Raw genomic sequence first — 26,950 nt, 5'->3', positions numbered from 1 at the left:
ATGAAACCCACTTGGTCATGGAGGATTATTTTTTTTTTTTTTTTTTTTTTGGCCGGGGCTAGGTTTGAACCTGCCACCTCCGGCATATGGGACCGGCACCCTACTCCTTGAGCCACAGGCGCCGCCCATGGATTATTTTTTTGATGAGCTATGGAATTCAGTTTTCATGCATTTTATTGCGAATTTTTGCATCTGTATTTATCAGGGATATTGGTGAATGGTTTGCTTTTTTTTTTGTAGTGCCCTTTCCTAGCTTTGGTATCAAGGTGATTCTGGCTTCATAGAATGAGAGGGGGAAATTTTCCCTCTTTCTTAAAGTTATGAAATAATGTCTGACAGAATTCAGCTGTGAATCTGTTTGGTTTGGGGGCTTTTTTTTTTTTTCAACTCGGAAGACTTTTTTTACTACTGCTTCAATTTTGCCACTTGCTATTCTTCTGTTCAGGAGCTGTATTTCTTCCTAATTGAGTCTTACTATGTTGTGTGTTTCTAGGAATTTGTCGATTTCCTATCCATTTTTTAGTTTATGCACTGCTGCTGACCCAGTGGCAGTAGTAGACTCTCAGGGGTGGGGTCTTGGGACCCAGGAGCAACTCTGTAATTTCAGAGGTGAAGTCCTATGCCCAGTGGGGGCCCTGGAGTTGTAGGAGCAAAGCTTCACACTTAGACACTGTGAAAGCTAGAGCTGAATCTGGGGATTATGGGGCAGAGCTGTGCAGATGGAGGGCTGATCTGTCCTCATGGAGACATGGGGCTAATTCCCAGTCATATAGGCAAGGGTTTTTCATAGCTCCCCAGGGACCACCTAGGGAGGCTGGAGTTGCTGGTTAGCCATGATTCTCTTTGTATCTTTATAGCTAATACACACACCCACATATAGTTTTGTTTGTTTGTTTCTTTGTTTTCAGAGAGAGTCTCACTGTGTGCCCTAGGTAGAGTGCTGCGGCATCCTAGGTCACAGTAACCTCAAATGCTTTGGCTCATGAGATCTTTTTGCCTCACCCTCCTGAGCAGCTGAGCCTATAGGTACCCTCCACTATCCTGGCTAGTTTTCCTATTTTTAGTAAGATGAGGTCTCTCTTTTGCTCAGGCTGGTCTTAAACTCCTGAGCTCAGGTAATCCACCTGCCTTTGCCTCACAGAGTGGTAGGATTGCAGGCATTAGCCACCATGCCCAGCCAATAGATATATATTTTCAGGACTGAACAGTTCTCTTTCAATCAGGGATAAGAGATTATTGAGATTGAACAGTTGATGTCTTTGGAGGGAAATTAAAGCAATATATATTTGAATCATCATCATCATAATCATCATTCTCTCTGGTTTTCTGCATAATTTCCACTTTCATTATGCATTATGTATCACTCATATCCTCCACTCTGTATTATTTTTGAGATTTATTTCTTTTTTTGTAAAATTTTCTTTTCCATTTCAAATATATTTCAAATCACATTCAATTGATCAATAATTCTTTTATTGAATACACACTTTTAGTTTTTGTATAGCAGAATGCTTTTTGTGTCATTATAATTGTAATTGTTGATATTTCTATCATAAAATTAAGTAAATGAAGAAACTGGAAATTAAAACATTCTATGAAGTAATGATATTGGGAAAATAATTAAGATAATTGATAAAACAAATCAAATCAAGTAAAAAATGATGTGTGGCAATTTTCAAGAAGTGTTTAACCTCACTGTTGGAAAAGTAACAATCTAAAGAATTTCACTCACTTTAACTTATACACTTTTGTTAAAAAATTGCAATCTGTGGTGAATTAAAGTAGATGAAATATCAAAAAGAAAACTTACACTTCCCCATAGAATGTCATAAAAACAAAAACACATAAATAAGGTGTATCCTTTATTAAATTTTCATTATGTCAAAAATTTGCATATTTTTATTGCAGTATATGCTAAAACTCTAGACGCTCAAATATTACCTTAATGTACAATTTTGTATTACAGTATTTCTCTACCATGTTCTATTTAAATACACTTGCCCCAGGACATAAAGGTAAATAGTAAGAATTTTTAAAAGTCTACAGATAAATTGTGGTGTGTCAAGTGAAAAGTGCACTAGCATTACTATTTGACCAATTTTATTTGTTCAGTGGTTTTTGCAAGATTATTGACATTTCTGAATTAACTAGCTTTGGGAATAAGCAAAAAGAAATGATATCTGAATATATTAATACAAATTGCCTTCTTTGAAAACAAAGATTATCATTGACTTTGAATATGTTTTATATTTTTTCTGTTTTCCTTTCTGTTTTTAAGTGCTGCCAAGTTTAGTTCTGGTATTACACTCATTACTAGCTAAAAATACATAGCTGGAAAATTTACCTATATTAAGTAGATTTAAAACTTGGCTAAAATATTTTTTAAGTCACAGTAATTCATTTCCATGTCATTGTGAATGCATCTGTAGTCACGGACTTGATGTTTATTGTCTTATCTGGCATAATAACATTTCTTGATTACCTGATATTTTCCTTTTTATTTATAAAAAGAAGCAGATTTATAAAATAAATCTCTCTCATCTGTACTTGGAATTTGTTTTAAAATCGGGCTTTCTTTAAATGTAATATACTCATCATGAATAATAATGTTATTTACAGATAAGAAAAATCAAGAAATTCTTTTATTAGTCATTTTTTTTTTGCTCCTCTATATAAAAGAGATTTGGTTTTATTACTCAAGCTGTGACAATATTTTTTTAAAGAAGTTATTGGCATGTAACCTATCTAAATATAACATATCAAATAATTTTGCAAATAATCAATAAAAGGTTTGCATAAATAATTATCTATAAATCTTATTCTGCATTTTAATTTAATAGAGAAATGAAACTGTGATTTGTTAGAGAATGAAACATCAAGGAACTGCACACTGTTTCTCTTTTAACGGAGTAAATTCTTGCCTGTAGCATTTATTTATTTATTTATTTATTTATTTATTTATTTATTTGAGACAGAGCTTCAAGCTGTCCCTCTGGGCAGAGTGCTGTAACATCACAGCTCACAGTAACCTCCAACTCCTGGGCTCAAGCGATTCTCCTCCCCAACCTCCCAAGTAGCTGAGTCTACAGGCACCCACCACAATGCCCGGCTATTTTTTGGTTACAGCCGTCATTGTTGTTCGGCCAGCTGGGGCTGGATTCGAACGCACCAGCTCAGGTGTATGTGGCTGGTGCCTTAGCTGCTTGAGTCACAAGTGTCTAGCCCCTGTAGTTTGTATTTTTATATAAAATATTTTTCTTTGTTATAAGTCGGCCATCTTGACCTTCTTTCCTGAATCTCCTCCTTATTAAAGGACTATCATCAAATACTAATCTCTTATGCATTCAGGTAAAATACTGCTGTGAGATCCATACTCTTTTAATCCATATAATTTTAAAATTTCATTTCCAAACACTGCCTTTTATTTGTACTAAAGTTAAATTAGCCATTATCAAAATAAGTACTTTTTAAGCTTTTCATCTGGAATGATCTGTCTATGTGATGACCTATTATAGAAGAGTAATACCTCTGACATTTTCAAATCATGACTTCCACATCTACAAAATGACTTCCATGTACAAAATTCAATAAAGACGGCTTTATATTCAATAGTCACCCCAACTTAATCCATGCAAATGATTATTGACATAAATATACTAAATCTTATTTTAACAATATGATGTGTTAATAATAGTATTGTATGTCATTTATTTGGTAAGATTTGATTAATTTTCTATATTTATTTAAGAAAACTTAAAACATTAATCTAGGCCTCCAGAATTTTTAGATCTATCTTTAATAAAAATAATTCTATAAGGCAAATTTGCTTATAAGTTAAAAAATGTTTGGTTGTTTGTATTTATGTATTCAAATCTCAACTCATCTAGCTATTAATAACAACAACAGTAAAAATAATAACAATATCTTGCTTAAAAAGCAAGGATAATTAGCTAAAGAAATAACAATATTATTTATTTCATCATGCTTACATACTGATTTTATTACTATAGAAGTTGTGGTTCACAAATAAAAAATTTCTCTCTTCTTAAATTTCACACAAAAAATTAAATTTTGTCTTTATGTTTGTCAATTCAATTAGCTTTCCTAGAAAATGTTGAGAGTATTACATTACGGTTTAATCTTGATGTTGGACATTATATGAATTTTGACAAATATGTAATTACATACGTCTCTTGTTACACTATCACACAGGGTATTTCTGTGCTCTACTAGCTCATGTAGCTCTCCCCTTTAACTGTGGCAGTTAATGATCATTTTACTGTCTCCACAGGTGTACTTTTTTCCTAAAGATCATATAGTTGGAATTATACAATGTGTAGCTTTTATAGATAGGCTTCCTTAGTAAAATGCATTTGAGTTTCCTCCATACCTTTTTATAGCTCAATAACTCATTTTCTGTATATGCCAGCAATTGATTTTTAAGAAAGAGCATATATATGTATATATATATATTCATTATTATTTCCTCCAAATTCTAATTTTTTGACATATGTATGTAATATTATTTACTTAAAATTGTGGATAAATATTAAAATTTTCACATGAACTTGAGAAAACACATTTTGCTTTGTCTCTTTTTGATATTATAATAAAGAAAATAGAACAAGGGTAAGAGACATTTTTATAATACATTTTATGATCACATTTAACTAGTATAGGAAGGCTTCATAAAATGATGATTAGTCTTCCTGGTTATTTTAATTCCGTATATCTCTCTCATTTTATTTCTAAATAATAATAAAAATCAGGTATATGAATATTTTGACATTTAAAATATTTATAAATATTGAAGCAATGCTCTATTTTATACTGTCTACATAGTATAAATTAAAAGTAAAAATATTGGAGAGATTTTTGAAAAGATATTTAGATTATAGTAAAACAGTTATGTGAATTTTAAATATTATTTATTCTATGAAATTAAAGTAGAACTTTAAATGATACAAATTTACAATTAGGTACCATTTTTTTCTGTTTTTTAAGGAGATACCACTATTAAATTGCATGTGAAATGATCTACATTATAAAATTTGATGGTGTCAACATACCACTGTTGATTTTTGTTTTATTAAGGAACATAGGAAAATAATGAGTTAATGAAAGTCATAAGGTACTGTTGATTTAAAAGTATTATTTTACACTCTGATCCAAATTCTATTATTTTAAAGGTCATCCTCTTATTAAAAGGCTGTGTATTTAAGAGAAAATATTTTAGCTAGTATATTAAGTCTAATTTGAAGTGAAAATAACACAACTATGACCGTAGATACTTCCTATTTGTAGGTATCATATATATTGACACACAGACAGATAGAAAAATGGAGAAACAAATAAATAGAATTTGTGAAAGAATGTGATCATTTCTTTATGTTAAGGTGATAATCCTCTATTTATATAAATACATAAATCAATACATAAAAATAATAAAATTTACTAGAAACTAAAACTGTCTCCAGTTTCTAGAAAAGGGAGTTAACACCCCCAAACCAAAAGAAAATCTTGCTGAGAATTTATTTTTTTTTTAAATATTAGCCTGTCTTATTCTTTGTTCATTGACTATGGTAAATATTTAAAAAATGAGAGGCATATTATTATTTCCTCAAAAATTACAGCCAGACTTTTGAGGTCTGAGACATGTACCATTGCCAGGATCAAAGTTGGAAAGAGAATTAAGGTAGACTTATTTGGTGAGATGGAGACTTTACTCTTTCATGTTTACATGGATGGAGCTGGAACATATTTTTCTTAGCAAAGTATCTCAAGAATGGAAGAAAAAGTATACAATGTACTCAGCCCTACTATGAAACTAATGTATAGTTTTCATATGAAAGCTATGCCCCTTTGTAGGACAAGAATATGTGGAAAGGGGCAACGGTGGGTGGAAGATTGGTGGGACTACATCTATGGTGCATCTTAGAAGGGTACAGGTGAAACTTACTAAATGTAGAATATAAACGTCTTAACACAATAACTAAGAAAATGCCAGGAAGGCTATGTTAACCAGTTCGATGAAAATATTTCAAATTGTATATAAAACTAGCACATTGTACCCCATGATTACATTAATGCACACAGCTATGATTTAATTAAAAAAAAAGTCTTGCATTTTAGTAACATCTGGAAACAGAGTCACTTTTGAATGATAGGAAGTCAAATCAAGGGAAAGATGCACAGGACACTGAGACGGCGGAGCTGCATGATATAAGAGAGAAACACCAAAGTTGAATGAAGTAAACTGAAAATAAGAAGAGTTTTATGGAAGAACAACAACAGGAAATTGCAGCTTGTTTTGACAGTTTGAGGGTAGTGATAACAGCAAGATTCTGGACTTAGAAGTCCCCAGACATAGTCCTGTTACAGAAATATAGATTTCATAGTTATAACAGATATATTGGCTTTGTGAGAATTCTAGAACCCAGGAGGGTGGTTAGAGTACCCTGACACAGCACAAAAATTGACAAAAAACACATTTAAAAAAGTGAAAACAGGCTAGGCACAGTGGCTCATGCCTGTAATCCTATCACTCTGGGAGGACGTGGAGGGTGGATCACTTGAGCTCAGGAGTTGGAGACCAGCATGAGCAAGAGTAAGATCCGTCAGCACTGAAATAGAAAAACCAGCAGGTGTGGGCTCTCATGCCTGTAGTTATAGCTACTTGGGAGGCTAAGGCAAAAGGATCACTTGAGCCCAAGAATTTGAAGTTGCTGTGAGTTATGATGTCATGACACTTTACCTAGGGTGACTGAGTGAGACTCTGTCTAAAAACGAAATGAAACAAAAAGTAAATAAAAACAAAAATTTGCTTGTCCACATCAACCCTCCCCAAGCTAAGTGCGCTCTTGAGAAGGATATCGTCTGCCTATAACTTCTCTAGTGAAGGAAAGAAGAACAATTATTTGGGGCATTTTCCTATAAGATCACTTCTTGACTCATGTAAAATACTTGGGGTATTGTCATGTGTAGACCACTTGGGAACAGCTAGGATCAAATAAAAGAGGTGGGAGTTAGCAGTAGACTGCCTAGGCCTCATCAGTCGCTTTGCCCAGTCAGTTTCCACAAGTGACCTTGTCCCAATAGCCATATTTTTCCTACACAGTGCCAAATCAGGTAACCCTACCAGGCCACAAATTTCTTCCAATCATAACCTTAGTCAGAGGTCCTACCCATCACAGAACAGATCCCAACAGCAAGCCTCTTCTACCCAGGGATAGTGCCAGCTGGCCCAGTTAGAACTTTACAGCAAGGCCTGGAAGCTGGACAGGCCCCTGGGCAAGCAAGGAGGTGGGGAGGAGGAGGACAGACCATTTGTTTGTGACTATGATGGCTGTGGTGAAGCCTTCTTCAGGCACTGCCATCATAGTCACCACAGCCTGACTTGTACTGGAAAAAAGTCATTCGTTGCTACAGCTATTGGCTGTGACCAAGAATTCACCACAAAATCAAACTGGAAGAACCATTATGAATGCAAATGTGAAAATCAATCAAAACAATACATATGCAATTCTGAAGGTCATAAGAAGAACATCAGCAGCTTAAAACCCCTCCGTGCCATCATACCAATAGACCTCTTTTCAGGTCTACCCAGAAAGGATGTGGGAAGCACTTTGCCTCACCCAGCAAGCTGAAATGACTCAGCAAGACCCGGCAGGGCTGTATTTGTCAAAAGGATGTTCTACTGTGGGAAAAACATGGACAGAACTTCTGATACACCTGAGAGAAACCCATAAAGAGGAAGTAACATATGAAGCATGTCAGAAACATTTAAACTCAAAGATTATCTGAAGCAACATTTGAAAACTCACGCCCCCCCAAAGACACTATGTCCAGCTGCCACAGGAGGCTGCGGAAGAACCTTCACACTGTGTCTGATCTCCAGAGCACAGCCCTCTCCTTTCACCAGGAAAGGGGCCCTTTTGTGTGCGAATGTGCTAAGTGTGGCAAAACATCTGCAATGAAATTTAAAGTCTCAGCAAGCATGCTGTTGTGCATGATCTTGAAGAGAAGAAAATGAAATTCAAAATAAAATATTTCATAAGAAATGGAGTTTGGCCTCTCAGTGGATCTATCTCTTCTAAAAGTAAACATGAAGTATGAGGCTTATTTTTGTCTAAAAAGGGAGGGGTGCTGAGCTGTGTGAAAGACCAGGTGCTCTTGACAGTCACAATACTTCCTCTCAAATATATCAGTGCTGTGTTTAAAGGGCTGCCGCCAAGTAAGCTCAGTTGTTTTCTTTCAGAAGCACATTTTTCTTTATTAGAATCGTGGATGTGGAATCCATAGAGAGATACATAAAAGGTAAAAATGAAGAAGAGGTTGATGGCCCTGTTGCACTACACTGTACGGAATTTCTTCTTCAGTAGGTCCTTGGTCTCAGGATAGGAAGAATGAATCCATGGACCACAGATCAGCGGTAAGACAGGGTTTATTTTACAGAAAAGAATATAGGAAAAGCACCAGAGCTTCTAACCAAGGGAAAAACTCATGTCAGAAAAAAATCTCCCACCTCTCTGCCTGGGATCTTTGTCTAGGAGTAAGCATAGTTGCCTGAATCCTTTGTGGTTACATCTGGCCAGGACTTGGTGACAGATGACTGGATACCGTCCCTTCTGCTGGGGTAAGTTGAATGCATGCCTTAATGGGATACAGGCCTTTCGTGAAATCGTCCAGGCCTGGGAAATGAGGGGTCTCTGTCTAGCTCTAAATGGGGGGAACCCTGTATCACACTTGGGCTGGTAAAATGCTCCCAGCAGAGTAGTGCAGCCAGAGGAGGTTCTGGGGTTGGCACTGGCAGCAGTGCGGGCTGTGCCACGTGGGCCCCCCCCAACTACCTAGGCAACCCCAGGATTGTGCCGTGCTCCCCTTCTCTGCAGCACTTGGTTCTCCAGCTCTCACCTCTCCTCAACTGCTGCACCAAGAGACCTAGCTAGATGCAGAAGGCTTGGCAGGTGGTCCAGACTGGCTGGCGCTGACCAAGCGGGTTGCACCCGCCCTGTATCACCATGGCCAAGGAAAAATCCATTGCATTCAGAGGACTAAGCCACTCATCTTCCAAAATATCATTCACTTATCAGCAAAGAACTCAGTAACCAGCATCATGGAATAAAAGAGATAGTTCTCCTCGCAGAAATTTCTTGTGCCATTCTAGAAAAAGAAATTGACCTCTAAATATGATCAGAGGGAATGCTACATCTTGGATATGAAGACCAACTGAATAGATTTAAATTAGAAAAACAAAATAAATATTTTAACCTACAAGCAATTCATAAATAGAAACATTTATTTGCAGTCATTTAAAGAATGACCTTATTCCTTATAACTTGAAATTGCAATGTTTTTAAAGGGCACTATAAATCATATTCAAAACGATCATAAAGTTGTTTATACTATTTGAGCCAAACATACCTAGAGGCATGAATTTTATGAAAAATGCAAAGGATTTCTTAAATTATGGTTTTTGAGAAAACACTAAAGAGTTATAACACTGTGATGTATGTTTTTTCATTGTGGAAAGTTTTGTGTTTGTACTTACTACCAAAAATGCCGGGATCCCCATAAAAAGCACTGGACTGCTTTTTCTTCTAATCGCATTCCAGGGCTACACATGGAGAATGGATGTCTACACACAGAGAAAATTTTAATTAGAATTTAGGTGACTGTGGTTTGTTACAGCTTCCGGCCACTTCGTGGATCTCAGTTTACAGAGTTGAAAAGAAGTAAACACAAAAAATTGTTTCTGGTCTAATCTGAAATATTATGTTGCATGATAATATTTACAACTTTCTTTCTCGGAAAATTGTACATTTCTGAAAAAGTAAATAGGCAATTTTTGGATACGTTTCATGGAATGGAGAGCACTTCTAGAAGGATACCCAAATTGAAGCAGCACATTTTGTATATTATTGAAATACTTTTTCCCACCTTGTTTATAATCTAATGGTAGTTATCTAAAGTTTCTATTTGTATACCTTCTTATGAAGAAAGCATCTTATAATTGGCCTCTAGAGTTCTCTTTTTGGTTGTTTGTTTGAAATAAAACTGTCGTTATTTATAGTTACTCAAAATTTTGAGTTTTTTTCTTTGATTTGAAGCAAGAGCAGTATTCACTAAAGCTCTAAGGAGCTGTGGCTAGAACTGGAACACAACGCAAACAGGAAAGGAAATTTGTAAACGTGGGTTCAAATTGTTACATCTTCTACTGAGATGATTATGTTGTATTACAAGAATTCTCTAGCCAATTTGGACACTTCCAAAACATATTTTCAGAGCATTGGATAAGCTAATATAAACTTAACTTATTAAAAATGAGACTATTTAGAAGTACTTTGGGCAATGTGTTATCTTCATTTTGATATTATAGTTTTATTATTTTAAAAATATTATCAATGTCCATGTGTCAGTTTTCTTGTGAATATATTTTTAAAAATCCTAATTATACCACGATTTATTAATCCATTTGTGGATCGATGGGCACTTGGGCTTTTTCCATGACTTAGCAATTATGTATAGGGCTGCAATAAATATTCTGATACAAATATCTTTGTTATGATGTGATTTTTTTGTCTTCTGGGTATATGCCCAGTAGAGGGATTATAGGATTGAATGGCAGATCTATTTTTAGATCATACACCATGGAATATTATGCAGCCTTAAAAAAGATAGAGACTTTACCTCTTTCATGTTTACATGAATGGAGCTGGAACATATTCTTCTTAGTAAAGTGTCTCAAGAATGGAAGAAAAAGTACCCAATGTCCTCACCCTTATTATGAAACTAATGTAGGACCTTCACATGAAAGCTATAACCCAGTTATAACCTAAGAATAGGGAGAAGGGGGAAAGGGAGGGGAGGGAGGGGGGAGGTTGGTGGAGAGAGGGGGATTAATGGGATTACATCTGCGGTGCATCTTACAAGGGTACATGTGAAACTTAGTAAATGTGGAATGTAAAGGTCTTAGCAAAATAACTAAGAAAATGCCACAAAAGCTATGTTAACTAGTGTGATGAAAATGTGTCAAACGGTCTATGAACCAAGTATATGGTGCCCCAAGATCATACTAATGTACACAGCTATGATTTAATAAAAAAAATAAATAAATAGAAATAAAAATCCTAATTAGTTTGCACACAAATAGAAAACTTGGATTCTTTAACCTTTGCTGTCTGTAATAAATAGTGGAAAATCCATTCTCAGCAGAGGCTATGCCTCACAGGTTGTTACCACAGTGGCGGGCCCTGAGGGTGGGCCTGTAGGTCATGTTGCTATTCTCAGAGAAATGACACAGCTGTTTTTTTAAATCATTTTCAGGGATGCCCAACCCTTTTTTATTCCTTTGTTGCACATTCTAAGAATAAGAGTTGTCTTGGGTTACACATTAAACATTAAATACACAAACATTAATGAAAGTTTATTAGGAAAAAAAAGGTCTGAATATATATTTTTGGTAATATCTGAGCACAGATAAGCAAAAAAAGTCCTCACAAAATCAGTGTGTGAGGCCCCAGCATGATCACACCCAAAATAGACATGAATCTTGTATTTGCTTATTGTCCAAGGATAGTATTTTTCATAAATAACTAATTATTTTGAAAGCTAATAACAGTAATCATTTTAAAAAGTTTAAAAAAAAATCCTCTCAGATTAACAATTATGGAACTCAAGGAAAAATAAAACAGAATTAAAATTATACATAAAAAACACTTTGTATAGGAAACCCTTTATGTCACATTATTTTATTTCTAAAAACAATATGTATATGTAACATTAAATGTTTTTAGAAGATGCTATCTTCAAAATTAATGTATCATATATGAAAATATTTTGGTAGCTGCATTCGTCCCAACTCTTTTACCAAATTATCAAATAATTTAATTATTTTCTCTTCGTAACTTAAAAAAGAACACAAATATATATTATATATGTTACATCTGTTCGTCCCCATCTATAGGCAGTTTTTATATATAACTGCATTATATATATATAATATATATAGACATTATATATGCTTTAGCTTGAAAATGTCTCAGGACAACTATATATGACTTACATTTGTTAGAATGAAAGAAAATGCTATTGACATTTTTAAACTGACAAAGCATTTTCTTTTCAATTAAGGTCGTTTCTATGCAAAGACAAATAGTCCTAGTTTTTCTGCATTTCTTTGTGTAACTCTTATTTGTTCATAGGATGAAACAAACTTGGTTTTTCCTTGTAGGTGAGAATAATAAGATATTTGCAAAGTACAGCTTGGATCTTCTTCTTTTTTTTTTTTTTTCCTAAGAGGTACGATGCATTTTCTCTATTGAGAATGGATTAGAAGAAAATCTTCAGCATATGTTTTTTCCAGATTGTTTTAATTTTTGTTTGGTTTGATTCTTAATTTTTTAAGGAGGCTTTTCTTTTTTCAGGGGAATTGATTTTCAGCAGGCACTTACTATAATAAAAGCCCCATAGGAGAAGGGTCTACTTGAATTCTTGTAAGTACTTAGGCAAACTTCCCTTTTGTTGTTGTTTTGCATGAGGGCAAGTAGTTGCTAGAAAGATCATTTCTATTTCTTTTTTTTTTTTTTTTGTAGAGACATAGTCTCACTTTATGGCCCTCGGGTAGAGTGCCGTGGCATCACACAGCTCACAGCAACCTCCAACTCCTGGGCCTAAGCGATTCTCTTGCCTCAGCCTCCCGAGTAGCTGGGACTACAGGCGCCCGCCACAACGCCCGGCTATTTTTTGGTTGCAGTTCAGCCGGGGCCGGGTTTGAACCCGCCACCCTCGGTATATGGGGCCGGCGCCTTACCGACTGAGCCACAGGCGCCGCCCCGATCATTTCTATTTCTATAGTTTTTATTTTCAATGAAATATTGGTAAAAGGAGTTGAGAAGAGGATTTTCCCCTTTTATATCCAAATAAAACAAAGAATTATGCTGTATAAAATCCTGTGAGATTTTATACGTGCCTTTTAATTTCCTTTAGATGCAATGTTGAATTTTAAGAGAACTCAAGAAAAAAATCAGAACTGAAATTACACTTAAAATGACTATCTCTTTATACAGAAAATCATTTATGTCACACTATTTTATTTCTAAAATCAATGTGTATGTGTAACGTTAAATATTCTTAAATATAAAATTGAATGAGTTTTTTTAAATATGAATGGGAAATTACTTTTCCTTGGGAATTAATAGTCACATCAAATAGGAAAAAATGTGCACTTTTCTTTGTGGAATTTTCTATAAGACTGAATGTTGTATGTGCTTTGAAAAGTTTATGATTGAAAAAACTTAAAGACCTTTTCATAGCTTTCATAAAAATTGCTTTATAAAAGTATAGCCATAAGGAGATATAAATATCATAAAAAAGTGAGGTAAATAGCACATTTTATAAATAGAACCAATAGTATCATACATTTATGGGATACTGCAAATCATCTGAATTTTAGCTCTCAGAGACAATAATCACTTCAATTTTTCAACTCAGTATTACACAGTAAAGTCGTTTTGTTGTATTTTTAAAATATGCTTCCGCTTATACACTTTTCAGCTTCTTTCAATATTTTCAAGGACATAGTCCTTCCACCTACAGAAAAAAAGTATGGACAAACAACATTTTCATGGATTTTATATAAAAATCATAACATTTCAATGGTTAACATTATTTTAGATGAATATTTTCTAGATTTACTATTAAATAATGACTCTCAGAGTAAAATTAGCCTTAATTACTAACATCCTATAGTTTGCAATCTGCACAACTGCATTAAAACGTGTACTCATTCTTCCATGACACTACAATTATAAATAGTAGTTGATCACTACAATTAAATAGTAATTACTAGGTTAATAAAATTCAGACTAACCCTTGGACAACCAAAAACTCATGCTAAATGAATTAGCAATAAGACTCTAAAGTCTTTGGATGTATAATGGTACCATGTGGTGACAGAAGATCCAGCTTTGTTATGGATGCTGGAGGAGAGAACTGGTATTCCTATGGGTACCATGAGTCCTGGAAAAAAAAAAAAAAATGATGTCATTAATCCTCAAATTTGGAATGTACGTCGAGAATTTTATTTAAAATATAAAAAAAATTGGCTGAAAAAACTCATTTCATTTGTCCATTCTTAATGGGTCTATTTTTGAGTAGAGTTCCTTGTAGACTCTGGATATCAGTCCTTTGTCACATGCATAATTTTCAAATATTTTCTCTCATTTTGTAGGCTGCTTTTCTGCTCCATTGATTATTTCTTTTGCTGTGCAGATGGTTTTTAATTTAATTAATTCTCATTTCTCTATTTTTGCTCTTGTGTTTACTTTTGAGGATTAGTAAAAAAATTCTTTCTGCATACAATTATCCAGAAGAGTTTTTTTTTCTGAGTTTTATTTTAGGATTGTTGTAGTTTCACATCTTACATTGAAGTTTCTAATGTATCTTCAGTTTATTTTTTGTATAAGGTGAGATATAGGGATCTAGTTTTATTCCTGTGACAATCCAATATTCCTCGCACCATTTATTGAACTGGGTGTCCTTTCCCCAATGTATACTTCTGTCAATGTTGTTGAAAACCCATTCGCTGTAAGGACATTGTTTTTATTTCTGGGTCCTCTGTTCTTCCCCCTCTATAGGCTATATTTATAGCAGTATCGTGTTGTTTTGAAAACCATAGATTTGCAGTAGAATTTGAAGTCAAATAATGTGCTATTTCCAGCTTTGCTCTTTTTGCTTGGGATTGCTTTATCTATTATGGAAGCTTTTTGGTTCCATGTGAATTTTAGGATTGTTGTTTCTAACTCTGGAAGTCATGATCTTTTGATCTTTTTGATGTAGGCATTTAATGTTATTAAGTTCCCTCTTAGCACTGCTTTTAATGTATACCAGAGGTTTTGTTAGGTTATGTCTCTATTTTTATTTGTTTCAAACAAAATTTTTAAAAAATATGCCTTTCGTTTATTCAAAGAACTTTCAGGCAGGTTGTTTGATTTTCATGTATATTTGTATAATTTTGACAATTCATCTAGGTTTTGATTTATAGATTTGTTCTCTGTAATCAAAGACACTTGACATATTTTCAAATTTTCTGAATTATTGGGACCCTGTGGTGAAGCATATGGTCTTTTTTTGAATAATGTTCCATGTGCAGATGAGAAGAATGTAAATTCTGTGGTAGTCAAGTGGAAAGTTCTGTTAATATCTGTTAGGTCAGTTTAGTTTACAATTCAGTAAAAGTCCTGAGTTTCTTTGTTAATTTTCTACCTTTATAATCAGTCTCCTACTGTCAGAGGGGTGTTGAATTTCCCCACTAAGATTGCATTTTACCTAGTGGTATTTGTTTTATGAATGTGAATGTTTTGGTATTGCATGCCTGTACATTTAGGACTTTTATAACTTCTTGTTGAATTTATTCCTTCACCATTATATAATTATATCTTTGCATATATATATATCTCCACATAATGATATCTTTGCCCTTTTTTTCCTGTTTTTAAAGTCTGTTTTATCCAATATAAAAATAGTTGTCCCTGCTTGCTTTTCTTTTTTGTTTGCATGGAATATCTTTTCCCACCCTTTTTTACTTTGATGCTATAAATATCTTTACCAGTCAGGTGGGTTGTTTGATTTTCATGTATATTTGTATAATTTTGAGAGTTCATCTAGGTTTTGATTACATATGATGCTTATAAGCATCATATGTTTTGAATGTTTTTAACCCATTCTACTATTATATAAATTTAAGTGGAGCATTTTAATCCATTTATGCTCAGCGTTAATATTGAGAGGTTCTGTTCCATTTATAATGTTAATTGTTACCTAGTTGCTCTGTAGCCTCAATTGTATAATTGCTTTATAGGATCTGTGGATTTTATAATTTTGTGTGATTTAGCATTTCTTATAGAGCAGAATTGGTGATGATCAATTTCCTTAGCATTTGCTCATCTAGGAACTACTTTATTTTTCCTTAATTTATGAAGCTTACTTTAGTAAAACCAAAAATTCTTGACTGGCAGTTTTTTTTTTTTTCCTTTAAGAAGACTAAAAGTAAGATTTCAATCTTTTCTGACTTATAATGTTTCTACTGAAAAGTCTCCTTTTAGTATCATGGGATTTTATTTGTGGGCAATTAGACACATTTTTCCTTGCTGCTTTTGGGATATTTTCCTTCATCTTGACGTAGGATAGACTGATGACTGTTCATCTTGTAATGTGTCTCCCAGGAGTTCTCTGACTCCTTGTATGTGGGTGTCTAAATCTCTAGGCAAACCAGGGGAATAGTCCTCAATTTTTTTCCTCTAACAGTTTTTCTAAACTTCGTATCTCAGTCTCCCTGCTCCCTCCTTGGCCCTATGGCAGCAGCAGCCCCAGGGCAGGATGGAGACCTCTGGGAGCTGATCTTTCTAAATGACACCCAGCTGTAACTGTTCAGAACACAAATGCATGTGGGATTCACACAAGTTTGAGTAATGTCTTTGTGCAAACAGTAGGCTGCTCTCTATATTAGTCTGGGGATCTGTGAACATAGTGGGGATACCCTGTAACTAGAGGTTGTATTTTATTTTCCTTTACTTTTTATTATTTTATTTTATGTTTTGTTTTAGATTAATGTGGGGGTAAAAACAGTTAGATAGGCTCTAACTGGCTGCATCTAATTGACTATCTTGAAATGAAACTACTTTGTTGCTAAAATGATGTCTTCCTAGCATTTTGATTGGAATTTCATAGAGTCTGTTGCTTTTTAGAGATTAGATATCTCACCAGCACTGATCTATTGTTTATTGGTATTGTAAATAACATTGTTTTTTGCCCTTCAGTTTCCAATTTTTGTTAATTATACATAATAGGGGAACTTGGCAGACTATGTAGTCTCTGTTTCAGTTACTCTTTGCGACCACTACAGCCACACACTATGTATGAATGTGTGAGGCTAGTTTCTGCATCAAAAATATAATCATTTTTATGATTTTATTTTCAAAATATAAAATAAATTGTAAGCCATACAAAAAGAGGTAATGCGCCAACTCACTTCTGTATATTGGTGATGTAGACAACCATGTGAAACTCACTTATTGGTAACAGTGGCTTTTTTTTTCCTTTGGGATTATTTTTAAATTAGGTTTTGTTCTTTCTTTCCAATGTGTATGTGATTGGTACATTTTCATTCCTTATTTCAGAGACTAGATCCTCTGATAGGAAGTTAAATCAGTGTAAATGTCACTGATATATTTCTTATCAACAATTATCAAGGCTAAAGTCTTAAACCATTAAATATGACATTAATGATAGTTTTTTTTTTTTTTCTGTTCTTGTTTTTGTTCCTCTTTATTCATCTACATCTGGATTAAGATTTCTTAGTAACTTCCCAAGGGACATTTATTGAAAGGATTTGTTTTGTAAAATTTGACTTTGGTCAAAAAGCCACACTCCAGAATCCAGAAGGCCACACGATCCCCACCCTTGGATTTTAAATAATACATATCATACATTTTATGTACTTTCTAAAAATATTTCATCACGGTATCTCTAAATTCTTTTATAAATCTCTTTGTTACAGTCACTGTATATTTTAAGATTTACATATTCTATAACACCAGAGTACAATGTGATGATTTTTTTCACTAGACAATTATTTTTAGAGAAATTAAAATAAAATCTGTAAACATTTTTTGTTTACTTTCATTTTATCAAGTCTGTGTATCTCTATTTTTGTGTATACATTGTGTCTCTCTGCTATTTTATATCTAACTTTCTTTAACATTTTTATAGATTACTTGTGCTAGTAATAAATTCATCTTTGGTTTTCATGAAAAAGTCTTTTACTTCCATATTTTGGAAAATATATTTTGTTTGGTAGAAAATTCTAGTTTTATTATGTTCATTTGGAACTTTAAAGTTGAGATTCAACTATATTCTGCCTTTAATAATTTTTGATGAGAAGTCTACTGAAATTTTTAATTATGTTTTTTATGTTTTATAATGTATCTTTTATCCATGGCTGCCTTCCAGATATTTTTTCTCAACTGTAACTTTAAGCAGTTTGAAAATATATGCATAGGTGTTGTGATTAAAAAACAATAGTTAGACTTTGTTTTCTAATAGTCTATTTTCAAAAGTTTTAGATGTGTGTTAAATAATCTTATGTAAATAAATCTATAACTTGTAATATATGTGGCACTGTCACCATATAAATAGTCCCAAAAATAATACAAGAAGAAATTGTTCCCAGAACAAAGACGAATGTTATACAATGTAAGCCAGATTGAGACATCCAGAAACTATAGGGTATAGAAAATGTTAATGCAATTTATACATGTTCATGTCTGATCTTCTTGAGTGAAGAACTTCCTCTGTGTAGACACAAATTACACATCTTAGCCCCAAAACTACTGACTGGAGGGTAGTAAACAGAAAATTCTCCATGTTATACAACAAATATATGGACTTCTCCCACATATGCAAATGCTTTCTTTCTTTGAAGTTAACATAAGAGCTGTTGCAGTTCAGGTTTTCTAAGGAACTGGACACAAGGTAAAGAATATTACATATGGAATTTTGAAAAGGTGAGGTAGATTAGGCAGAGGGAGACTTTTCAAAGTAATTGTCACAGAGGCTTTCATCAATCCTACAGAGAATTCTGAAGCTTGAATCACCTCTTAGGGATGGCTTGTATAGTAGCAAGAGGACCAGGGGTTAATATTCCAGCTGGAACCAGCCATTGGACACTGGCTACTTCTCAGAGAGACAGCATTTTTTTGAGTCTTCACCCTTACCTCAGCTAAAGCTATTTCTGGAAAGGGACACTGCAACTGAGCTGTTGGCCATCAAAACTCCCAGCAGCAGGGGCAAGGAAGGACTGTGTCCTGAAAGGAGAGAACCTGGTGGTGTACTGCAGCCGACCCTATCTGTGCTTTTGATAAAGCAGTAGTAAGTATTTCTAAAATAACTTTTAAAAAAAAATTATGTCTCTTAATTGTTTTAAGTTTAATGTTTATTAAATCATAGCTGTAACATTCATGGAGTACAATGTGATGGTTTGTTATACAATTTGGAGTGTTTATATCTAATTGATTAACATAACTATTACCTTACTTATTTTTTGTGGTAAGACATTTATAATATACTGTTAGTTGTTTTGAAATGTACCCTTGCATTGTGCACGTTAGGTGAGATCCCACCAAATACCCTCCCGCCACTTACCTTCCCCCCTCCCCTCCCACTTCCTCCTCCCTCCTCCTTCTTTCTGGACTATATTTGTGTTTTATCATGCATATACATGTGTAACTGATTGTATATTGGTTTCATAGTAGTATTGAGTACATTGGATACTTTTTTCCCCATCTCGAGATACTTTACTAAGAAGAATATGTTCCAGCTCCATCCAGGTAAACATAAAAGATGTAAAATCTCCATCATTTTTATAGCTGCATAGTAGTCCATGGTATACATATACCACAGTTTGTTAATTCATTCATGTGTTTATGGGCATTTGGGCTGCCTCCACAACTTGTCAATTATGAATTGGGCTGTAATAAACATCTGGTGTTTGTTTATATAACATGTCTTTGTTATAAAATGATTTTTATTCATCTGATTAGATACCTAGTAATGGGATTACAGGATCAAACAGTAGGTCAACTTTTAGTTCCTTGAGAATTCTCCATACTTCCTTCTAAAAAGACTATTAGTTTGTAATCCTACCAGCAGTGTAGAAGTGCTCCCTTCTTTCCGCATCCATACCAACATCCCCAGATATCACCTAACTCCAGTAAGATTAGCCCAGTTGAATTTTGTAAAGTGGGCCGATCTTACTGGAGTTAGGTGATATCTGGAGATGTTGGCGTGGATGCGGAGAGAAGTGTTTCCTTCTTCTTTGTCACAGAGGCACTTCTCTGTGACACAAACACTTCTCTCCACATCCCAGTTGAATTTTGTAAGGTGGGCTAATCTTACTGGAGTTAGGTGACATCTCAAAGTGGTTTTGATTTTCATTTCTCTGATGATTAAAGAAGTTGAGCACTTTTTCATGTGTTTGTTTGGCCATTTACCTGCCATCTTCAGAGAAGTTTTTGTTCAAGTCTCTTGCCTACAATCTGTAAATATATATTTTAAATTTTTATGAAACATTGTGGGCAAAGATTAGAATTTGTTGTGACAATTAAATGCCATGATGTGAGCCTTTTGAGTTAGATATTACTGTAGACAGAAAATTACAGCAGTAAGTCTATCATCTGGTGTATATTTTTTCTGAATAAGGTGTTGTCCTCTATGTAGCACTTTGAGTATGTAAGCAAGTGCAGTGTGACTCTCAGCAGGAAGTAAGATAAGCATCTTAGAGTGTGTACTATGCCCAGATGCTTGCCAAAGCACTAATCTGAGCATACTGGTAGAACTCTGTGTGTTATTTTTCTCCTTTGTATTGAAAGCATCAGTGGCACAAAACCTGCCATCTACCTTAATTTGCCCCATTTTTAATGCTGTTTTCAATAATCACATGCATCTTAATAAATGTAGTCTTCATCATATTAGGAATGTACTTAGCAAAACATATGCCTGGGTTTTCAATTTTTCAGAAGTTACTCAAACATTAGCAGTTATAATGCAAAATTGTTTTCATTTGTTAAAGGATTTCATTGTTTCTATAAAACCAAATCCCCTGCTTTATATTTAAATTAGTAGTTGCAGCTTTTTCTTTATGTATTTCCAATTGAAATTAAAGCTATTTATTTTTCTGGTTATCTATCACTATGTACAACAACCAAAAACTTAGTTATTTAAAATGACTTTTTTTAAACATCATACAGTTTTGTGCTTATGATAAGTGTAAGTGGCAACTTGACTGGGCCACTGCATGATGAAATATTTGGTTCACATCATTTCAGGGTATGCCTATGAGGACATTTCTGGATAAGATTCAAATTTGAACTACAGACTTGAGTGAAACAAGTCACCTTCCCCAGTGGGAGTGGATCTCATTCAATCCATGGAATGTCTGATTAGAATAAAAAGATTAATAACAAATAATTATTTCCTTCTACCTGAATGTCTTTAAGGTAGGACATCAGTTTTCTCCTGTCTTTGAACTTGCAGTAAGATTGGAATTTAAACCACTAGCTGGCTTGGTTCTGAAGCTTTCAGACTCAAATCTAAATTATTCCGTAAGTTCTTCTATGTCCCCAGCTTTCTGACTGGAGGTCTTTGACTTCTTGCTCTCCATAAATTGTGTCAACTAATTTCTTATAGTAAGTCTTCTGTGTCTGTGTGTATCTATACAGATTATCTGTCTGTTTATCTATCATCTAAATATATAAGTTCTGTTTCTCCAGAGAAACCAGACTAATAAAGTGATTTAATACAAAGAATCAGATTGTCAAATCGCAATCAGAATTCTAGATGTTAATTTAACTTGAGATGATTGCCTTACTAATAATTTAGGCAATGAAGAAACTCGGGCAGAGAAGAGACAGCCCAGAGACATCAAGAACTGTTGTCCTGGTCCATTATTCCCACCAACTGCCACCAACTGTGCCACCATTGATTACTGGAAGAAGAAGCAGTTGAGAAATGAAATATCTCCAATTCATATCCAGCAGGGTTGTCTGTCTTATTTGATATTCTCTAGAGATATGTGCCACATAAATCCAAAGATGCTGATTTTATTTACTATAAATAACATTGCTACCAGGATGATCCATCTAAGGGCGTTCTATATGTAGCATCTCTTCCTCTTAATAGATAGATTCACTGCTGCATTTGAATTGTCTTTTCTGTACAGGGAGAGAATAGATTACATGCTAAATGCTTTATATATGTCCTTTAGGTTCAGGGTACTAGGCCTAGAATGAGCATGATGTCCTTTTTGTTATATTCTACTGGTCAGAATAGTCATTGTCAGCCCAGATTCAGAGTAAGAAAAAATTGACCACACAAGTGAATGATAAAAGTCTCAATAAGTGACTTCCTTAAATCAGCACAGTTACAATGAAAATGGGATGGAATTAAATATTTGAATAACATCTTATGCAGGATTCTTGCTATATTCAGTCCTGCCAAGTCTTTTCTTTACATGCTAATGGTAGGTCAACATAAGATGTGTTACTTTTTAGAGCAAAAGCTTTACAAGTACAGATTATGGGGGTCATAACAGTTAGATTCATTTCCAGGGAAGGCAAATCATTATTTGTAACACATTCTTTCATACTCCTGCATTTATTAAAACAGTACTTCATGACCCCCTTCTTTGTAACAAGAATTATTCTGGGCCATGAAAATATATTCTAAAATGAACCAGACTTTGCTTTTACTGTTTGGTATCCTGTAATAGAAAGATTATGAAGTGAATAAGCATTTGCAATGCTGTGTGACCGATATTATAATAGGAAGAGGCATAGGATTTCAGTATACTGCAGTGATGTCTAACCTAACTTGCTTTGGAAAAGGCTTTTCAATGGAAATTGAAGCAATTAAGTTTTCTTTTTTTTTTTTTTGAGACAGAGTCTCACTTTATGGCCCTCGGTAGAGTGCCATGGCCTCACACAGCTCACAGCAACCTCCAATTCCTGGGCTTAAGCGATTCTCTTGCCTCAGCCTCCCAAGTAGCTGGGACTACAGGCGCCCACCACAATGCCCGGCTATTTTTTGGTTGCAGTTTGGCCGGGGCCGGGTTTGAACCCGCCACCCTCGGTATATGGGGCCGGCGCCTTACCGACTGAGCCACAGGTGCCGCCCAGCAATTAAGTTTTCTAATTTAAAAGAACTGGAGTACTAGTATATACGTGCAGGAAACAGTATATACTTGATTCAGTATGGATGGGACAGAATGGAGGAGGATGCAAAGGAATGTAGCTCTGTGTATGCGATGGGAGAGACTAATGATGAGGAATGATGAAGGCATATTTGGCATCTGTATTAAAGGAGTTTACATACCTTGAGTCAAAAAGACTCATAGAAGCAGAGAGAATCACAGAAGTGACTTTGTTAAAGTTATGTGCAAATATTTCTTGAAGTTCAGCTTGGAGAATGGACAGATTAGAAAAATGAATTGGGTAAAAATGGGAGAAAGAAAGAGAGGGAGTTGAGGATACATTTTCTGGTAATTCTGGTGAGAAACAACAGTTATAGGAATTATGTAGATTTTTTTTTCAGAGATACAGACTTGAATGTGTTAGAGTTTAAGTAGGTAGACTTGACCAGTTCAGTCTTTCATTATAGATTGGATAGAATGATAATGGAAAAAATTGTTCCTAGGATTGTAGCTGGGATTTTGAGTCATTTGTGATGGTTAATTCATGGTGATATTTTCCTCTAGCTGCTTTATGATATAAATTACATTTGTAATTATTAGTATTGCAGTATTTGGATAATATCCAGTAAGAAATAGTATAAATATTTAGGATAGAAGAAAAATAATCAGATTGGAGTTCAGAGGAACCATCAGCAAAGTGAGGGAATGAAGAGGGAAGAGTAGCTGGGAATGCATACAGTGAGGACTCAGAAAAAAGAGGAAAAAGATACAAGAGATCTGAGGGTTTAGGAAAAGTCTATGCCTAGAAAGGGCAGCAAGAAGAAGGTTGAGGAGTAGGGTGGAAGCCAGAAGTATAAAGTGTCCTGGAAATCAAAGAAGACACCCTTTGAATTTTATTTTTATTCTTGAATTGGGAGATACTTTGCATATTTAAATATTGATGAAAGAGTTATCAGAAGAATAAAAGGGCAATTTTATATCTGAATGGATTTTTACTAAATGGTAAGCCCTTCACCAGCAGAACAAATATTTGCCATTAAACAAAGCATATCTTAAAATGGGAGCAGTAACTATTACGTTAATATCAATTTTGAAAAAAATACGTAATTAACTCATTGCTTAACAGCTCAGCTACTGTAATATTGCATAAACAGCTTAAAGATTATAACACGGAGTATGAACAAGGAGGGAGAATCCTTCTCTAGTTATTTCAAAAGGCAATTTCAGATTCTATATGATTTGGACAAAAGACATTTTCATACAGACTTTTATACAAACCTATACTTTTTATGTTTTCCTATATTTATATCATTGAAATATGACTATAAAAATGTTTAGAAAAATTGCCTTTATTTAATCCATACAGAAGAGATTATGGATATATTAGCATATTAATTTCTAACTCCTAATTAAGTTAGCTTCAACATAGAGGTAAGATAATCTAACTAGCCATTTCTCTATTGGTAAGAATAATCCAATTTGATTATTATAAACAAAACAAAAATGAATTTTTTATATATGTATTGCATTGCATTGCACATATGTGCAGGTAGCTATAGTGTCAAATTTTGATTTAAGTAGTATTTCTTAGTAAAAAAAGTATGTGAGGAAAGTGTGTACCAATTAATAGCAATAGTATATCCATATATATCCTTATGTATACAAATACACTGTTGGATATACTCTTTATATATATGTAAAACTGATCAAAATAATATATATGTCAAAAAATGAGAATTCAATCATTACATGTATCACAAGAACGGAATAAAACCCAAACTAACTGGGTATGTTTTATAACTGAAAGAGAGAGAAAAAGAAAAACAGAGGGCAAAATCTGCTGTCTTAAACTTTACATTGATTTAAGTCAAGTTACAGAAACTTGACTTATCTAAGAAGACCCAAATAGGCATAAAATTAATATATAATAGCACAGATAGAGAAAAATACATTCTGGAGGTGATCACTCTCATATAAAGCTATGAAATAAAAAACTCAATTTTGAACATTGGCTAGGAGGCTTCTCTCAGGACAGAAACACACATTGCACTGCAATTTTGAACAAAGTTATTTTCTGCTCACCTCATAGCTAACAGAGTTGGAAATTAAATGAATTTCAGGTGAAATCAGGTGAAGTCATTCCATATTCATGACTCAATGTCTCCCAGACAGAAATAGGATTATTTAAATGAGGATTTTGAAGAGTGTAATAGAGAACTGTATTAATGATTTGTGAAAAGTCACCCAACAGCCTAAAAATGACGGGAGTAAATAAAGTCTGGTCAAAATTTGGTTCTTATGGATATTTTTACAGAGAATTATACTGCCTGAAATTATAACCTGTGCTTAAACAAAAGATTCATCCAGAAATGTAAGGAAAAAAGTTAATTAACCCATGCCAGCCAATTTATTTTAATTGCATTCATCTATTCCAGTTATAAATAAAAGCTTCTGAAATGCTTTTTTCATTTTAAATTGAAAGCATTGGGCATGTAGTCTTAAAAGTCACCTACTTTGCATTATTAACAGCTCAGTGGTTTTATTTTATTTTTTCCTATTTTAATCCTAGGTGCATAAAGCATGAGACATTATATCTGAAAAAAATCCCAGGCATGCATTTATTGAGAGCTAAATTTTACATTTATACATACATACATCCTCAAAGAAATTGTGTTTCTATTTATGTAATAAAGTGAAGGTCAATTATATCAGTCCCAATATTTATTAAATCACCATTTCTCTTATAATGAGAAACCACAAGATTTAACACTTTTATTCCTGAAACATTAAAGCAATTATTCTCAGGTAATCGCATTCTATTTCCCCCACTAAAATTTTAGATTTGTTATGAAAGAAAACTGGGCTCCTTTGGTCAAGTCAAATTGTATATGATTATATATGTTTTTTTCTTTAAATAAAGTATTTAATGATGTCATTATTGAGAATTTGACAAATGTTATTAATATTTATTTTTCATAGCATCATTATAATGCAATCAATTTGATGCATCCTTGTCAATCACTGTTTTAGAGACTGTGTAAATGTGTACATGTAATAAATTAAATGGAATTTCAGTCATTTTGAGAAAATAATTTATATCCAATTTTATTGCTTTCCATTATATTCATCATATCTTTTTCTAACTTCAAATGTTGACTGAAAACATACTTTCTTTTTTTTTTCTTTTTTTTGAGACAAAGTCTCACTGTGTCGCCTTTGGTAGAGTGCTGTGATGTCACAGCTCACAGCAACCTCCAACTCTTGGGCTTAAGCGATTCTCATGCCTCAGCCTCCCAAGTAACTGGGATTACAGGTGCCCACCACAATGCCTGGCCATTTTTTGTTGCAGTTGTCATTGTTGGTTAGCTGGTCCAGGCTGGGTTCAAACTCACCAACTTCAGTTATGTGGCTGGTGCCATAACCACTGTGCTACCAGCACCAAGCCTGAAAACATACTTTCAATGGTTGCAAAATATTCTAGTGTACATACAGGTCACAGAGTATATAGCATGATTCAATTTGCAATATTTAAATTATTTAGATTTCATGGAAACAGAATAAGATAGTTGTGCAGGAGAGAAACCTTGTTGTGAAGAATCACATGTATGCCATTTAATGGTTGTTTGGTTTGGAATACTTTGTTTTGTTTTTCTATAAAGAATTATATTATTCACTGGTAATTATCTGTATGTTGATATTTCTAGAAAATGGTGAACCCTGAATGGTAGAGACAATCTCTCCATGTTGGTTTCCTTATCAAAGCACAGGATTCAATACAATGGTCACATAATTGTCATCCTTTCAATGATTTTATACGAATTAATTGAAAATCTATAAATCAATCACTGATGAGGATAAGATTCTTAGTACATGCACCATTGAGGTTGCCTATAACTTAGTCCAATATTTATTACATATTTGGACCAAATTATTTTGAACAAAAGAGATGGACCAAAAATTGATGAATTTTCTATGCTGATAATGAAGATTTTATACAAATGGTAAGATGTAGGTTTACATATAGCTATGATTTTTTTGTCTGATATAAAAGATAGCACAATGAATTCTCTTATGCCTCTTGTACGATGTTTTATAAGTCAGATTAATTTTATTTTAATTATAAAATTAGGTTCAGTGCCGATAGCACAGTGGTTATGATGCCAGATACATACACCGAGGCTGGCAGGTTTCATCCCAGCCTGGGCC

General features: G+C 33.9%; 1 long non-coding RNA gene across 1 annotated transcript; it reads left to right on the top strand.

Moving 5' to 3' along the window:
- The first annotated feature begins 8,289 nt into the window (after positions 1–8,289).
- On the top strand, positions 8,290–9,510 carry LOC128589833 (uncharacterized). Its single transcript, XR_008381135.1, has 3 exons — positions 8,290–8,431; positions 8,550–8,635; positions 8,854–9,510. It is a non-coding gene; the product is annotated as an uncharacterized LOC128589833 (long non-coding RNA).
- The last annotated feature ends 17,440 nt before the right edge of the window (positions 9,511–26,950 follow it).

The sequence above is a fragment of the Nycticebus coucang genome, chromosome 1 (genome assembly GCF_027406575.1).
Source record: "Nycticebus coucang isolate mNycCou1 chromosome 1, mNycCou1.pri, whole genome shotgun sequence".
Taxonomy (NCBI): Eukaryota; Metazoa; Chordata; class Mammalia; order Primates; family Lorisidae; genus Nycticebus; species Nycticebus coucang.
This window is presented reverse-complemented; position numbering and strand designations above follow the sequence as displayed.